This window comes from Myotis yumanensis, unplaced genomic scaffold (assembly GCF_028538775.1).
Source record: "Myotis yumanensis isolate MYYU_CA2020_CCGP unplaced genomic scaffold, mMyoYum1.0.hap1 SCAF_1, whole genome shotgun sequence".
Lineage (NCBI taxonomy): Eukaryota > Metazoa > Chordata > Mammalia > Chiroptera > Vespertilionidae > Myotis > Myotis yumanensis.
The window spans coordinates 170,911,774-170,928,614 of NW_027223752.1; the positions used below are offsets into that span (position 1 = coordinate 170,911,774).

Below are 16,841 nucleotides of genomic sequence, written 5' to 3' on the forward strand. Positions count from 1 at the left end.
CTTCTCTTAGACCACAATAATTAAATCTTGTCATAAAATGTTTGTATGGATATAGAGGATAAAATATTAGAGCTTTTGATCTACCCTTCGTTGAATTAGTAAACTTGCAAGTTTTCATTTTTAGAGAAGCTATGAAACAGTTCTTTTTCTTAATTGTCATCATTCTGGGGAAGGGACACTTATTTAGAGACAAAAAATTGTCCTTTAAAAATAAAGGGGACATTTAAACATATTTCATTTACACTGCTGATCGCTTCTTTCTTCCAGATCATCATCACTTGTATTATTGGCCTCAAGTTACACAATCGAATGTGACAGTTAAGAGAAAGATAAACTCTATTGAATACCAGACTAGACTTTCCTTTGTCAAAATGTCCCTAATGATTTCTATTCCAAAGAAATGGACAATGTTTACTTTTCTTGTTGTTGGCAAATGCTATTTTTCTTGTTTATAATCCAGGAAAATAATAAATGTGTTTGGTGCTAGGCAGCAGGAGAAATCAACTCCGGTTGTGTTAACTTCGTGTTGGACCAGCCGCTATCATTATGAACCCCTTTCCATGTGTTAAAATGGAGTTATGCACTGTTATCTCCAACTCATTGACACTGTTAAATTATGAAGACAAAACAAATGTGAACATGCTATACTTTTTTAGGTACTAACATACAAATTTTTTTAGTAACTAAATATTAGTTTGGAATCTGCTAGCAAAAAAATTACTTTAAAAACTGACTATACATTCCCCTTATAAATTAAGGGTAATATATAAGCTTTACATGACAACTTTATCACTAAGCTTATTTGTTTTGGGTAAGAGTGAATGGCTTGATATTTCATTATGAGGTTTTTTTTTCCTCCACTTCACATGATAATGTGTGATTTTTAATAAAGAATTCATGTAAAATTCACTTATGATTCCATTGGGTGTTAATGGAGGTGATCATTATAGCTAAAAAGACACATGTAAAATAGATATTTAGGGAAGTGTATTTTCTGGGATGCCGTCGGCTCTTCTGTTGGGTGAGGCTTTGTCATGAAGGAACATATAGGGAGGATTCTGGAACAGTCAGAGTTATGATGCTTTATCCCAGAGCCTTTCTGAAGTCCGTAGACTAATTGCCCTCCTATTCAGTAAAGATCACACCTGGTTCTTTCTAGTGAGATCCCAGGGGAGAGCTTGGCAAATTTTGAGAGACTTTGGAAATCAGGACTCAATTATGTGTTACTTTCCCTGGAGGGAGGAAAAAAACACAGTTTTTTTTAGATAGTGACAAAAGTAGCTGTGGAGACATCACGGAATCTGTAGCACTAATCCAATGGAACCCAGGCAGGAAGCACCTTTCTCCAGAGGAGTGCTTGCCTTTCACAATGAAGGCAGGATCCCCGGGAGCCTCCTGAGGAGTCTATGGAAGGGGTCTCTTTCCCTCTTTTCTGGGAGTACCAGGATGTGGAATAAAAGTGGCAGAGGGAGTGGAGAAAAAGAGAATATATTTTAACACTTGGATAAAAAGGGGGGGAAATCTTTTGCATAGAATTCAACAGGAAATTAAATTCATAGCTTCATATACCAACCATGAATTTCTGAGTAAAAGCTGAAACATGGAGGATTGTGCAGTAGAAGCAGGGTGCATTGGTCAGAGAAAATTACAATCTCTCTGTGTTTCAAGATACTTTTTAATTTATCGATACAATTTTATGATGTAGGAATGTGTTCTGAGGTTTTATTTTATCTTTACAGCTGAACCAGCAGTGTATATTTCTTTTTAAACATAGAATATTTGTTGTTTGGATAAGAATCAGTAATGTTACATTTAATTATTGACGCTAGGCTATGCAATAAAAGACATAGTTGACATTTAAAAATCTTCAGGATAGAGTATTTTTGATTTAGTTCAGAATTCTACGCTTAGGAAGATGGAGAACTTAAACAATTTAGAAAAGGAAGATGATGAAATAGAGGGAAGGAGAGAAGAGGGGAAATAATATAGTTACCAATGAGAACCTTCAGAAAAAGATTAAGAGGAAAGAAGCAAGAACTTTCAAAATAGGAAGGAAATGCCTGAAGTCTGACCATAAGGAACTTTGCAAGTGGTATTAAAATTGTCTCTCACCCGCATATGTCAGATTCCTAAAACTGGTAGAAACTGGCCAGTAACTTCTGGTGTGGAATTCAACTTTAAGGGTAGTAGATACATAAACTCTCAAATGAAACAAATAGCAAATATTTTATAATTATACACCCCTCCCACCTCTCCGTCTACTCCTTCCCTCCTACATTTCTTATTAATAAAAATGTTTTACTCTCAAATGTTTAGAGAGAAGTTATGAGTATGTTTTTCCTCCATTTTAAGAAAAAAACCCCACAAAAACAAAACTAGAATGAGTGTTCTTCTTATTTGAAATCTGGGCATTATTTCATTCCTTTAGCATTTCTTTAATGTTTAAATGTACAAAGCTGCCCTCATCTTCCTTCCTCACCCTTCCTATCAAGTGAAAGGTTTGTGTTCATTTAGGAATTTTTCTCTTAAAATTCAGTATGCTTCAGTTTGGAGAAAACAGAAGGACCAGGAGCTGCCCGTCTCAACCTGGCTCCTTACAAGTGTTGCTTTGGAGAAGGAGAGAAAGCTCTGTGTACCTCGACCTCCTGGAGCAGGGGATTAGATTAGCAGTAACCTCCCCTTTAGGAATAGAGATGGGGATCAGTTATGGGTCCCCAGTTGAAACAAGGGAGGATAAGGCACGTTGTGCTCTCTTCTCTAAACTAACTTGCCTGATTAGAATGTCCGAAGTTTGTGCTTCTGTGTTGGAGGCAGGTTGTGAGGAATGTCTTTTCCCTGTTTGACTCTTTTCTAAAAATTGAATTGAATATCTTTGTTTCCTTGCAAATATACAAATGGAACATTAAAAGATGTGGTGGAATATCAGTAGGGCAACTTGCTATGGACTGAGTGTTTTGTCCCCCAATACTCCTGTGTTGAAGCCACAGGCTTCAGGGTGATGTTATTTGGTGATGGGGCCTTTGGGAAGCAGGTAGGGTTAGACAAGGTCATGAGGGTGGAACCCCATGATGTGATTAGTGCCCTTATATGAAAGGGAAGAGATGAGAGCCTCTCTGTCTTCTCCAAGTGAGGACACAACAGGAAGATGACCATTTGCAAACCAGAAACAGGGCCCTCACCTAACACTGAGTGGGCCAGCATCTTGATCTTGGACTGTCTGGCCTCATAGCTGTAGAAATGTTTGTAGTTTAATCTACCCAGTCTGCGGTTTTGGGTTAACAGCAGCCCAAACTAAGACACCACTCATTCTGGGAATTCAATTTAACAACCTTTTATTGAACATTTATCTGGTGCAGGTGCTGTGGGTAATACATAGTTGAACAAGACCTGGTTTCTGCTCTCCAAGGGCTTAGAATGTAATAAGAAAACTCAAACAGCTCTTTGCCCAAGGATATGTACGTCAAACTATTGATTAAATTAAAGGATGTGGCCTGAATTTATTCAAGCTAATTAAAGGTATCCAGCTGTATATAGTTAAAGCGAAAGGGATTGCCTACCTTCCAAATGGTTCAGGTGTCTATGGCAGTCAGTGCCTATTGATTATTATAGTCCATCTTGGAGTTAAACTGTCAAACAGCTGGGATTTTACCTGGCCTGAATCTGGATTGAGCACTCATTTGGAAGGGTAGGGACTGGGAGTGATAAAACACATGAGACATAGGCATTGACTGGAACGGTCGTCTAGTTGGGGGTCAGATACATAAAGAGAGAATTACTGTATAGTTTGTTAAGAACTATGATGGAGGCACCTACAAACTAGCGTGGGAACTCAGAAAAGGAAGGCAGGGAAGCCAACACAGGCCTGACACTACATGCTATTTGAATGGGATAGTGTGTGACCAGTAAAGTTTTACTGTGAAAAAACTAGGGAAGGATATTCTGGGCAGAGACAATAGCATATTAAAGGCACTGGTATTTTTTGTAAAGTGGAAAGGGGTGCTCTTGGAGGTTTACTGTGGCTTCTCAGGATCTCAGAGGGGTGTGTGGGGTGGGCTAGGAGTGGGACTGAGTTTGGGCTGCCAGGGCCAGGTACTAGTCTCCCAGAGGTAGGACATAAACACCGGGACTCTGTTCTACAAGCACTGGGGAGTCAAGGGTGGGGGGGTGTCTTTGAGCAGAGGAGCCACATAGTCACATAGTGTGGCTAGAATAGCCTGCTAGGTAAGATGAGAAGAGTGGAGTGGGGTGTGCAGTGAGAGGGAGAGGGGTTGATTAGGAACCTCTCGTGCTTGTTCAGGGGACCAAGATGATGACTTTGGCCTGGTAGGAGGCTTGGATCCGATTCTGATTACAGGGCCTTTTAAAAATGACAGTTAAAACGTCCGATTAATCAATATTATTAAGACTTCTGGAATATGGTAAGATAGTTTACGCAGCTGTCTAATTTACTACACTTCTCCTTGAAGTGCTCATATTTTCCTGTTTTCCCTTTGACTTAGCAGAGAACATTTTCCTCATTTATAAGGCCAAGGCAGTCCAGCAGCTGAGGATTCTGAATACAGTGATTTAGAAATTTTCTGCTCTCTGAGCTGAGGGGATAGGCCAGCATCAGCTGGGCAAACTGCTAATCTCTCCGGTTTGTCTGTTTCCTGCAGTGGGGGATTTGTCCCTCAGGCAGCGAAGGATTCCCTCAGTGGCTGCGCCTGCCATTTAGCATGTCAGGCAGTTGCCAGGAGAACCCTCTGGCTTTGTTCCTGGATGTGAGAGTGGACCAGTGGCCAAGTTTAAGGTCACGGCATTCCTTCCCTTACAGCAGCTGACGTCAATTAGGAGAATTCCCCATGCCTTTACTCTGGGGAGAGCTAAGTGCGGATAAGAATCCAGTGTCTTTTGAGACCTAAAAGGTCACTGTTTATTCTCCTCATACTATCGTTTGTCACTATCAAAGCAACACGGCCTTCGTTTATATGGGGATAAAATATTACTTCTGAGGCATTTTGCCCACTTGTGAATTCAGTGGCCAAATCTTCAGGGCCTGCCCTGTAGCCAGCGGCCTATTTTGGTAACTGGCCCACTGCTGGCTGTCAGCACACTTTAGTCCCAGCCTGTGGAAGCAGCTCATCATTTTGATGTTCTTATTTCCCTTAATTTGGGCCCTTGATTAATAATAATAATTACAATTATTATTATTAATATTATTATTATAACGATAAAAAGTGTTTGTGTGAGAGCCAAAGTCCTTTTCCCTAAACTGTTTACTCTGGTTTTGCAAGGTTGATCTTAGGAAACCCATCTTACAAATGAGGAAAGGGTGTCTCAGAGTTTGTCAGTGTTTCTCAAACTTGAACACGGATCAGAATCACCTGGAGGGCTTCATGAACCACAGGATGCCGAGTCCCACCTCCAGAGTTATTGACTTAGTAGGTTTGGAGCTGAACCTGAGAATGTGAATAGCTAACAGTTTCCCAGGTGGTGATGCCCTTGATCTGGGACCACACTGTGGGAACCACTGGTAGAAAGTACCGGGTCTGAGGTTCACTGCTAATAAGCTGACAGCCTTGCTTGGAACACACACCCATCTGTGTAATTCATGCTTAGCTGTTACTCCATATTACCCACACTGTTCTACCTCTGCATTAAGGCTTAAACTATCAGGCGTTTTCAGTTCATTTGACTAGAATTTGTTCTTGCTTATTACTGAAGAAAACATACTAAGAATGCTGTAATAGTTCTCAAGAAATAGAAGGAAGAAATTATTTTGACTGATTATAATTTATTATCTATAATAATAAAAGGGTAATATGCTAATTAGACCATCCTTCTGGACGAAGCCAGGGCTGTGAGGGAAGCCCGGATCCCAGGTGCCTGCTGGCAGCCAGGGAAAAGAAGGCCTACTCTTGCACATTTTCGTGCATCGGGCCTGTAGTATTTTAAATAAAAATGAATTGTTATAATACAGGGAGGCAAGACAAAACAATAGTGCTTAATTACATATTGGGGCATAGAGTTTATATATCCATACAGTTTCCCAGTGGAAAACCTTCATAGTATATTGTTTTACAAGTACTCTGAGAGTTGAATATAGAAAGCTACAGCTGGGGCAATTTATAAAAGAAAAAAAGGAAGATTTGGATCAAAAGCATCTTTCAGTGAATTGTGTGGTAATGAATACAGTATTATATTAAGAGTAGCTGAGCCATAGTAATTCAGCACTTGTGTGAATGTACAAGTCAGTAATGATCTAACATCAATAAACATATAACACCGCCCAGAGGAAACACTTGACAGTCAAAACAATTACATTATAATTGCAGGAACAGATACTTTGCTTTAAGACACAGTGTACCCTGTTCTCTTCAGTTTCCATGAAACAGTACTTTTCACAAATACTGCAGTGAAGTGTCTAAGCACCATTGGTAAAGTAATGCCTATAGTTGTTTTCATAGGAAGATAAAAATTCCCCAAATGATTATTCTTTTTTTTTTTAAATCCTTACCCGAGGATATGTTTTTCATTGATTCTAGAGAGAGAGGAAGGGAGAGAGAAAGAGAAATGTCAACGTGAGTGAGAAACATTGACTGGTTGCCTTCCGTAGGCACCCAGAGTGGGAATTGAACCTGCAACCTGCAAGTACCCTGACTGGGAATCCAACCAAAGACCCTTTGTTGCTTGGGACAACACTGCAATCAACTGAGCCACAGCTGCCAGGGCAAAACTGTTATTCTTAAAGTCTGAAAGTTAACCATTGCAGTCATAATATTCTAGTGATTTTGGAGAAAATTTAAATATATTGTAATCAATACTACTGTGGTATTAAGAGAAGTAATATTTCAAACAATACTGAAATGCTTCCAGATAAGGAAAGACATGTTTCCTAGGTACCTCAAAGGAAAAATGTGGATGCATTTTTCTTTATCTGCCCACATGAAGTCCATGTTTCCAATCTTATCTCATCTCATATTTTACTTTCTCATTGAGGTATCCCTAATAATTTCAGACTCCATCGATTTTATTCTCCTGTGAGCCAGTAATGTTTATGATCTTTAATGGACATTCCCAAATACTGGTACTGGTCTACGCCAAAGTTTTCCCTAGTCCAGAGTGAAATAACTTTTTTCATTTTAGTGAGATTGCTTTCTTTTTATATATGAAACTATGAAGACAGTAGATGATAGTTGTTGCTTGTTTTTATAGCTTTTTGAGGGACAAATGAATGAGTTGTTTTTGTTGTAAGGCTAACCTTTGTTCAGTTCTTGTTTTTTGCTGATCACTATTGTAAACTCTGTACTTTTTGACTTAGTTTTCACACACCCCTATGAAGGAAGTACTGTTATCAGCTCCATTTTACAAATGAGGAAACTGAAGCTCAGAGAAATTATCTTGTCTAAGGCTCCAGAAAGTGCCAGGACTGGGTTTAAAGCCCAGGCAGTTCAACCATGTCCATGCCCATTCTACTTAGGGGTAGAAGTTAATTCATTAAATTTCATACGATGTGGCAATTAACAATATTGGACTATACATATATACGTATATATGTATATGTATATACACACACACACACACACACACATATATATATATATGTATATATATATTTGTTTCATGCTATTTTCCTATTAAATGTTAACATCTGAGGATATGGATTTATGGCTGTTCCTGTATTTCAACATAATTTTAATGTAAATGCACTGTTGATTTGCTCATAGTAAATTATGATAGTATTGTAATCGAAATATCTAGAAACCTCTAAAACAATATGTATTTATGTATGTTTGTGGATGTGTAATCATTTAAATAGCAGTTATCTTTTTCTTTTGTTCTTTTCTCATAAATATAGCTATTTGTTGATTTCTGTCGTAAGTGGAATATTTTGGACATTTGAGATACTGGATAAATAAAATCCATGAACTTATCAGAACAGTTTCTCATAGAAGAATCTGTCATTTAATTGGTGGCTCAGTAAGGGAAAAAATTATACTCAATTTTCAGGCAGCTGCTTTATCACTATTTAAAATGATTATCTTGGCATACAAAATATATTCTTTTAAATATTAATTAAATGACTTTAAGCACACATTCTTGCTATTGTTAAAATGATTTATATACAATGTTCTCAGAGAAGGCCATTCAGCATTCAGTCCTGGCTCTGATTTTGTCTTGGTGTCAAATAGATTCTCTCCCTCTTTCGATTTTGTCCAGCTCCCCACCAGTATCATCCAGTGACCATGGCCTCATGAAGCGACCCAAGAGTCCATGGAATGGACTTAGGTCCATCTTTTGGGGGGGGGGGGGCGCAATGCTCATAAGAGTCCAATTTTCCTAAGATTAAACTCTAAGTGATATATGTAAGACATTGTATATGTATAGAAATCATGATCCATGAGTAAATTTCAAAATGGTTACAAATCTTCTTTCAGTGCAAGGGACAATGCTCCAACTGAGCCACTGCAGCTGGGCTCTCATATGGTTACTGTTTGACTCTAGCTTGGTGTATAATGTGTTTTGTGATTAACTTCTGATCATATTACACATTGTGGTCCACTTATCAGCAAGTTATAGATATAGCATTGTTTCATTCTATTCCTTAATATATTTAAGGTTTGGACACCAAGGCTTTTGAACTGAAACTTCATGAGAGTCATCCTATATAATAAAGAGTTAATATGTTAATTAGACCAAACAGCAGAATGACCGTCCAGACGACATTCCGGACGACCATCCAGATAACTATCCAGATGAGGCCGGGGCTGCGAGGGCTGGCCAAGGCAGTGAGGGGCTGCGAGGGCCGGCCGAGGCTGCAAGGACTGGCTGAGGCAGCTGGGGCTACAAGGGGTGAACCCTATGCATGAATTTTGTGCATCAAGCCTCTAGTCTATATAATAAAAGCCCAGCGACCTTTACGGTGGAACAACCAGAATGACTGGTCGCTATGACGCACACTGACCACCAGAGGGCAGATGCTCAATGCAGCAGCTGCCCCCTGGTGGTAAGTGCGCTCCCATGGGGGGAGTGCCACTCAGCCAGAAGCCGGGTTCATGGCTGGTGAGTGCAGCAGCAGTGGCAGGAGCCTCTCCCACCTCCGCAGCAGTGCTAAGGATGTCCGACTGACAGCTTAGGCCCACTCCCTATAGGAGCAGACATCCCCAAGGGCACCCAGACTGTCAGAGGGTGCAGGCCGGGCTGAGGAACCTTATCCCCAGTGCACGAAATTCATGCACCAGGCCTCTAGTATATGTAGATGAAAGGAAACTTGACCTGCTTTATTCTTTCTGAAAGCTTTTCTTCTTAATGTTTTTTTCTTAATGTTATATCTGCTCTGCACTGTCCTTCATCATGTTTATAATAAATAAAGGCCTGTGAAAGAGTTAGGTTCAATGGGAAGGAAAATTGTACATAAAAATGAAGAAAACTTAAACTTATTGACCGAACTTTCTTTTTCTCTTATAGTTCCATTTTTAAAAAAATATATTTTATTGATTTTTTACAGAGAGGAGAGGAGAGGGATAGAGAGTTAGAAACATCAATGAGAGAGAAACATCGATCAGTTGCCTCCTGCACACTCCCCACTGGGGATGTTCCCGCAACCAAGGTACATGCCCATGACTGGAATCGAACCCGGGACCCCTCAGTCTGCAGGCTGACGCTCTATCCACTGAGCCAAACCGGTTAGGGCTAGTTCCATTTTTTATATATTTTTCATTTTTAATATATATAATTTTATTACAAAATTAAAAAAAATGCAGCAGTCTAGATAACTCAATTTACTATTGATACCAATTCCTATGAGTTTGCTGTGCTACCATACACAAGTCAAGAGAGTAAAGAAACCATTTAATATTATGAAACCTTTATCATCAGAAGCCTTAAAATCTAACTATATGTAGTAACCCCTCAAAAAGCTACAACCTTCATTTTTTATAAAAGTCTTTTCTCTATAGAGAATCTTATCAGCTATATAAAAATCTGTACAATTTTTTTATACTGAAGCTAATATTGAGCTACACTTGAATTCACGTTCTTATAGCTCCATTTTAAATGATATTTAAAAATCAGTATCAAAATCACCACTTTATAGTGCCTTTCTTTATAGTTTCTTTTCTCTTTTGTTGTTATATTTAAAACAAAGTAACTGTTGGGCTCTTTGTATATTATGATTAGTGCCAGAGATTTTAATATTAAAAATCTACTTGGAATTCACGGTTTGATTCCATTTTGGAAATGCAGTTATTAACTCCTGATCTCTGGATGTGCTGTCTGATTTAAGATGCCATCTGGTGGCACGCATGTGATACATTCCGTTGTACTTCACACTGCCATCAGTCTGACATCCTTTATTGCTTAGGAAGGAGAATATTTTTGAAATGACCTGCAAAGACATTTGTTTCCATTTCAAACACAGGACCTTTTGTACTTTACTTTCCGTTTTCTCAAATATGCATGTTTGCTTTGGTCTTTGTTAGCATAATCTGATTCTTTCTTTATAGAGGCATTGCCTTTAAAAATCAGGCTCCAATTTTGAGAACTTATTTTAGTTCACAGAAACTTGTAGATATTCAGCATCTTCTTTAACATTCTAATTTCACATATTAAGTGGTAACATTTGATGGTCTATTTGGATGCCATGTGATGAGTAGGAGATTATTAGGTAATCATAAACATGAAATAGAAATTATTCTTTTGAAATTCTTTTTCTCATGTTTTAAACATTAAAGATCAGCTCCTGCAAAGGTGGACTTTCATGTAATTTTAACTATTGCTTTCTTTGCCTTCTTCAAGAGATAAACTGGTAATACTTATTAAATATATATATATATCAAAGCTAAGTTAAAATTAAAAAGTATATTGTCTGCATTATTGATATAAAATATCCATTCTACTTGAGAATCGGAATTGAGGAAATGTTAAAAATGCATGAGAAAGTGTGATTTAATTCCTGCTATGCAGGTCACCTGAGGTATATCTCTTAATGACAGTTTGACAGTAACTTTATTTTCACCGTATGAGGTACATATGATATCAGGGTTAAAATCATGGCTCTCTCCATTAGCCTGCAGGATCTGCAATTTCCTAGCTGTTTACCACTGGGCAAGTTCTCTCACATTTGTAAACCTCAGCTTCCTCATCTTTGAAGAGGTGGGTGTTAGTCTCCTGTCTGTTGCTCAGATTAAGTGAAATGCTGCAACCACAGCATTTAAAGTAAGTGCTCAATAAATTAGTAGCTGCTTTATTATCATTGCTTTAATCCAGCGGTTCTTAACCTGTGGGTCGCCAACAATGAAAATACATCCTGCATATCAGATATTTACATTACGATTCATAACAGTAGCAAAATTACAGTTATGAAGTAGCAACGAAAATAATTTTATGGTTGGGGGTCACCACAACATGAGGAACTGTATTAAAGGGTCGCAGCATTAGGAAGGTTGAGAACCACTGCTTTTGTCTTTGTGCTATGTAGCTAGTATTCCAACTGTTAGTTCTATTCTATTTTTTGGTGACTAGGACCATAGAGAGCTTTTAACTCTATGAATTTGGATAATACAGTGGACATTGTATTTACCCTCTTGTGGATGTAAGTAAATACCCAGAGGGAGCAGACGGATTCTCTTCCTGAAGCTCTCTAATAATGCTTTCTAAATTGCAAATAAATTTCTATTTTCATTAAAGAAAAATAAATTTGGGTTTTTGGGAGGACATTTTTCATACCGTTGGTACACCCCTTAAAGAAGAATGAAAAACAACAACTGTGAAACATAAACTATTAAGATACCTTTTAAAATTAAAAGTAAATAGCCAAATTGGGAGGGTCCCATGTCAAGTAATAGTTCTTCATATTTGATAGCTGAGAACCATTCTGACGTAAATAACATTTTCATTCCAAATTTGGCTGATTGACTTTTTAAGTAACAGTTCATGGAAAGTACCAATTAAATGTACATTATCTAGATTTTACATTTCCCAGGTAATGTTGCAACAGTAGAATGCTCTCTGACATTTAAATTACAAAAATGTGACAGGGATTTCCAGTGATTCTCCTCCCCCCACCCCAACCCCCCCCCCCCCACTGGCCACCTTAGGGCCAAAAATGACTGATAAATGGATTTTATTTTATGCATGGGGCAAATAGCATGCATTGACACTTTAAGATGATTCAAATATTTTTAATGTTTTCATTGGGCATTTACCCTGATACAGGTACTGTGCTCAGCACATACGTACAATAGTGTCCAGTTGTTCTCCATTAAATTGCAAATTCTAAGATGGTTTAGAAAGTCCTACATGTTCCATTCCCTATATATCTTTTCAGGCTTATTCAATACCTGTGTCCCTATTTTCTCTTTATTTTCTGTGACTAGTCTACACTGGCATTTTTACAGTTCCTTTAATATGTCACTTTCCCTTTCAATAAGAGGTTTGTGCCCTCAACCCTACACTAGTACACACACCAAATAATCTCAAATAGTCAGATTTCAGCTTAAGTGTCCTAGTTTTTCGGGGGAATCTTCCCTGACTATCCCAGTTACATGTACCCTTTCTTCAGAATATTTACCATAATAGTAATATTGTTATCTGTGCGATCATGTGTTAAGGTCTCTCCTCATCACCAGATTACCCAGTTCATGAGGCGACACTTTTTCTGCTTCTCCCCACCACTTAGCCTCACCATGCAGCACTGTGACTGCCTTCAGGGATAATCAGTAATGGCTGTCAAACGAAGTGATGCACACATGCATTGTCTTAGTCTTCGAAGTTTATTAATTTTCCTTATGACCACGTGTCCTGTGAAAAGAGACCCGGAGCCATGCACCAGCTAAAAAAGATGAAAACAGGTTTTATTCCTAAACTTTTGCAATATGGGGAAGAGATTTCACTAGAGAACTGAGCTCATTTTGGAACACATCAAGGACAAGTGGGAATTTATAGCCAAAGAGCAGGTGAGGGGTCAGTCGATGGAAAATTACCCAGAGGCGACATCAGGGTGGGGGGATTCTTGTGGGGTAGGCCAGGTGATCAGATATGAAGAAGGGGAGGATTCTTGCTATAACTGACTGGACAGGCTGAAGACAGGGAACAAAGGATGAGGCCTAGACTAGAAGAGGGCTCAGGGGAGCCGTTAAAGATCAGTCAAGGAGAAAGTCTGTCAGTCCTCCTCTTGTCAAGGAGAGAAGCAGCATTCCTTTTCTCTCTAAACAACTTCATCAAGTTCACTCATTATTCAGTCACCATTTCTTCATCAATAATCAGCTGCTAAACCATCGGTTGGGACTTGGTGACATTTGCCACTTGCTGTACTATGCAACCCAGAGGCATTTGGTGAGAAACCTGTGAAAATAAACAGAAAGACAGAGATTGGAGGCTGAATTCATCTATGTGCCCAACTTCACAGGCCTTCAGGGATCCACCAGAAGTCCCAGAACCTGTCATCTTTCTTTGGTGGTGTTAGGACTATAGCAGTAATGCAAGTGATTTCTCCGTCCACCTCTCAAGCCTTGCCGGATTAGTTAGATCACTGGGACAAACCAGCCATCGCTTCCCACCATGTTAGGTGATGCGACTGTGGAGGACAGTGCACCCGGTTTCTCACAATTGGCAAGTCACAGGCTCGAGACCAGAGGTGATGTTGTCCAGGGATAAGCTGAACTGCTTCAGCGGCGACTCTGACATGACTGTTGTGGAGTCACAGCTCTTTGTCCAGGTGGCAGATTCTTTGGGATGGTATCTACAAGATGACTAACCTTTCCCCCAAAAGTAGTGGGGGTGTGGATGGGACTTAGGCCCACTCTGTAGCTGTTTTTTTTTCTGAGTCCCCTCCCAAGGACCTGAGATCATCTACAAGGGAACCTGTGAGGTCCTGGACATCGTTCCAGCTTCTACAGTGAGAGTGAGCTGAACCAGAGGGAATGGGTGATGGTTAGAATGGGAGAAAGTTGTGGGGGAGCACATGATAAAAAGACTCATGAAGTAAGATTAGGGAGTTAGCCAGATCCATCCAATAGGTTTGGGTTTCACAGACAAAATAAGAATCAGGTGGTTTCTGTGTAATTGGGTTGAGTCTGCAGAACTAGGTAACGAGAGCTAATGTGGATATTTCCATTGATGGGAGGGATGCCTGGGGGACCCTAGTGGCTTGGGCTTTATGATGAATGTTGTGATGGTTAGGTAAGTGTTAAGACAAATGCTCATTTAGTAAAGGGGCTGGTGGTAGCATTACATTGGGAACAGACATGACCCTTGTGAGTATAGCCTGGGGATAGATAGGTTCAGGGGGTTGACTCAAGATGGGTAATTTTCCAGTTTAGAATGATGGCGGGAAAGAGAGGAAGAGTGGTAGCAAAATAAAACACTATGACTGATCAGAGGAATCTGGGAAATGTCGCATGTGCCCACGGGGAAGGGAACACAGTACCAGCAGTCTGTCCAGCAGAGGTCAATAGGAGACGGTGTGACTGTATTTGTCAGATGGAATCAATTTGTTAAAGGGTCAGTAGTGATCATGATGGTAAATAAATTTTTAAAATTTGAAGGCAAGGTTTCTTTGTGAGCAGATTTTGACTTTCTGTTTAAGTAAGGCCTACTGCTCATGCTATTAAGGATTCACCACACTACTGGCAAAGAATGAAATGTGAACATTTTTGTAGAAAGTAAAACCCAAATGGAGCATGGGTGTGTTTGATTTTGTGTTCTAGATTTTTCACATGACATCTGCATTCTGTATGTATGGGGAATGTTGTCAGGATAATGGTCTGTCTCCTAGTGAAAGGGTTTCTGGCTCTAGAATCAGACAGAAGTTTTAATCCTGGTGCTGACAAGTTGCCTAACACATCCCTCTCCATTTGTTCACCTGTACAAATGGTTGAAGTAATTTCTACCTTACACTGCTGCAAGACTAGAGGTGATGTTTGAAAAGTTCCTCACATGATACCTGGCATGTAGTAGGAACTCAGGGAAAAAGAATTATCATTTATTACCTTTGACATTGATGCATATACACTCATACCCCTGCACCTTCTGTACATGGACGGGCAACATGTTAGTGGCCTATACTGAATAATGATAGTCATGTTTGGAGGGATTATGTTATTTTTTCTGCTAAATTTAAAAATAATTTTTGCTAAGAAACATCAAGTATTTGCTGATTTATTCAGTGCTTCCTTCATATTTGCCCTTTTGGTGCAAATCAGAAATCACTAAGATGATTTATGATTGAAAATTCAAAAATTCATCCCAGAGAATTCATATAAACTCTTTTTTTTTTTTTGGTCTTGTTTTATGTGCTTTCTTATCATTCCACTTTTCATCTGACACACAATGAGTTACCTTGACATTTGTTTTGGTTCCAAGTAGATGTGTCATTGTTTTGTTTGGGATCTCCTTGTCATTACTATAGGAAAAGAATACCCTTTTTCAAGCCCACAGGAAAAGGAAGATGAAGATAATGATATTGGTGAGAACTATTGTCTAAAAGCAGAGAGAATGCATGTAGGACTGGGATTCAGGAACCCAGAGAGGTGGTGCCCATTCTGACAACAGTTTCTTCCTGTAATTCATGGAGATTATTTTAGATGATCTCAAAGCTCTTTGCAGTTTTGATTCTGTGAATGTATTTCTTACTCGGAGTACATGTTACATGACTTCAAAGTGAATATCTTGATTAGATACTTTATTAACCTTAATCATGGTTTCCTCCTGCCACCCTTTAAAAACATCTGTGTCAAAATAACAGATAACCCCAACTTTTGTTATTGTGTGATTTCCCTTCCCACCATTTGATGGTTTCCTGAACTTTTAGAGCCATTAGTTTTATGTTTGTGAGTTCTTCAATACCCTGAATGACTTCTGACATTAACAAAATAATCTGTATTGTTATAGCTAAAGCTCCCTCCACCCCCATTCCCCACAGGTTTCTTTTCCTTTAAAATATACAAGATCTGTTTTACCTAAACATTTTTTTTTCCTTCTTTAAGTATATGCTTCAAGTATTGTGTCTATAGAAAAAAGCATGGTGAAAAGGAAATGGATTTGTGAAATTTAAGTAAAATATTCTGACCTATCATCTATACTAATAAAAGGGTAATATGCTAATTAGACTGGGAGACCTTCCAGGAGACCTTCTGGATGTCGTTCCAGACAAAGCCATGGTGGCGGGGACAAGGCAGAGGGGATTAAGGGAGATCAGGCTGGCAGGGGAGGGCAGTTGGGGGAGGCCAGGCTGGCAAGGAGGGGCAGTTGGGGGCGAGCAGGCTGGCGGAGGGTGGGGGGAGTTGGGGGCAATCAGGCCAGCAAGGGGGGGGGCAGTTGGGGGTGAAAAGGCCGGCAGAGGGGCCAGTTAGGGTCTATCAGGCCAGCAGGAGGGGCAGTTGGGGGCAAGCAGGCTGGCGGGGGGGGGGTAGTTGGGGGTGAGAAGGCCGGCAGGGGGGACAGTTGGGGGCAAGCAGGCAGGCAGGCAGAGTGGTTAGGGGTGATCAGGCAGGCAGGCAGAGGGGTTAGGGGTGATCAGGCAGGCAGGCAGAGGCAGTTAGGGGCGAGCAGGCAGGCAGGCGAGCGGTTAGGAGCCAGCAGTCCTGGATTGCGAGAGGGATGTCTGACTGCCGGTTTAGGCCCGATCCCACAGGACATCCCCCAAGGGGTTCCAGATTGGAGAGGGTGCAGGCTGGGCTGAGGGACACTTCCTCCCCCCTGTGCATGAATTTCATGCACCAGGCCACTAATTGTCACATAATAAGAAATACATTTTTTGGTTCCAACCCCTGGTGCCTGCTAGAGTTCCAACCCTTGTAACTTGCTGAGAGACAGTGGGGATAGGAGTGTCTTACACATATTTCTATATTCCTTGGCATTTT

At 39.9% G+C, this 16,841-nt stretch overlaps 1 protein-coding gene across 2 annotated transcripts in view; it reads left to right on the forward strand.

Annotated features, from left to right (window-relative positions):
• Nucleotides 1-16,841, forward strand: part of PPP3CA (protein phosphatase 3 catalytic subunit alpha) — a 311,141-nt gene that overhangs the window by 152,969 nt on the left and 141,331 nt on the right. The gene's annotated exons all lie outside the window — the stretch shown is intronic.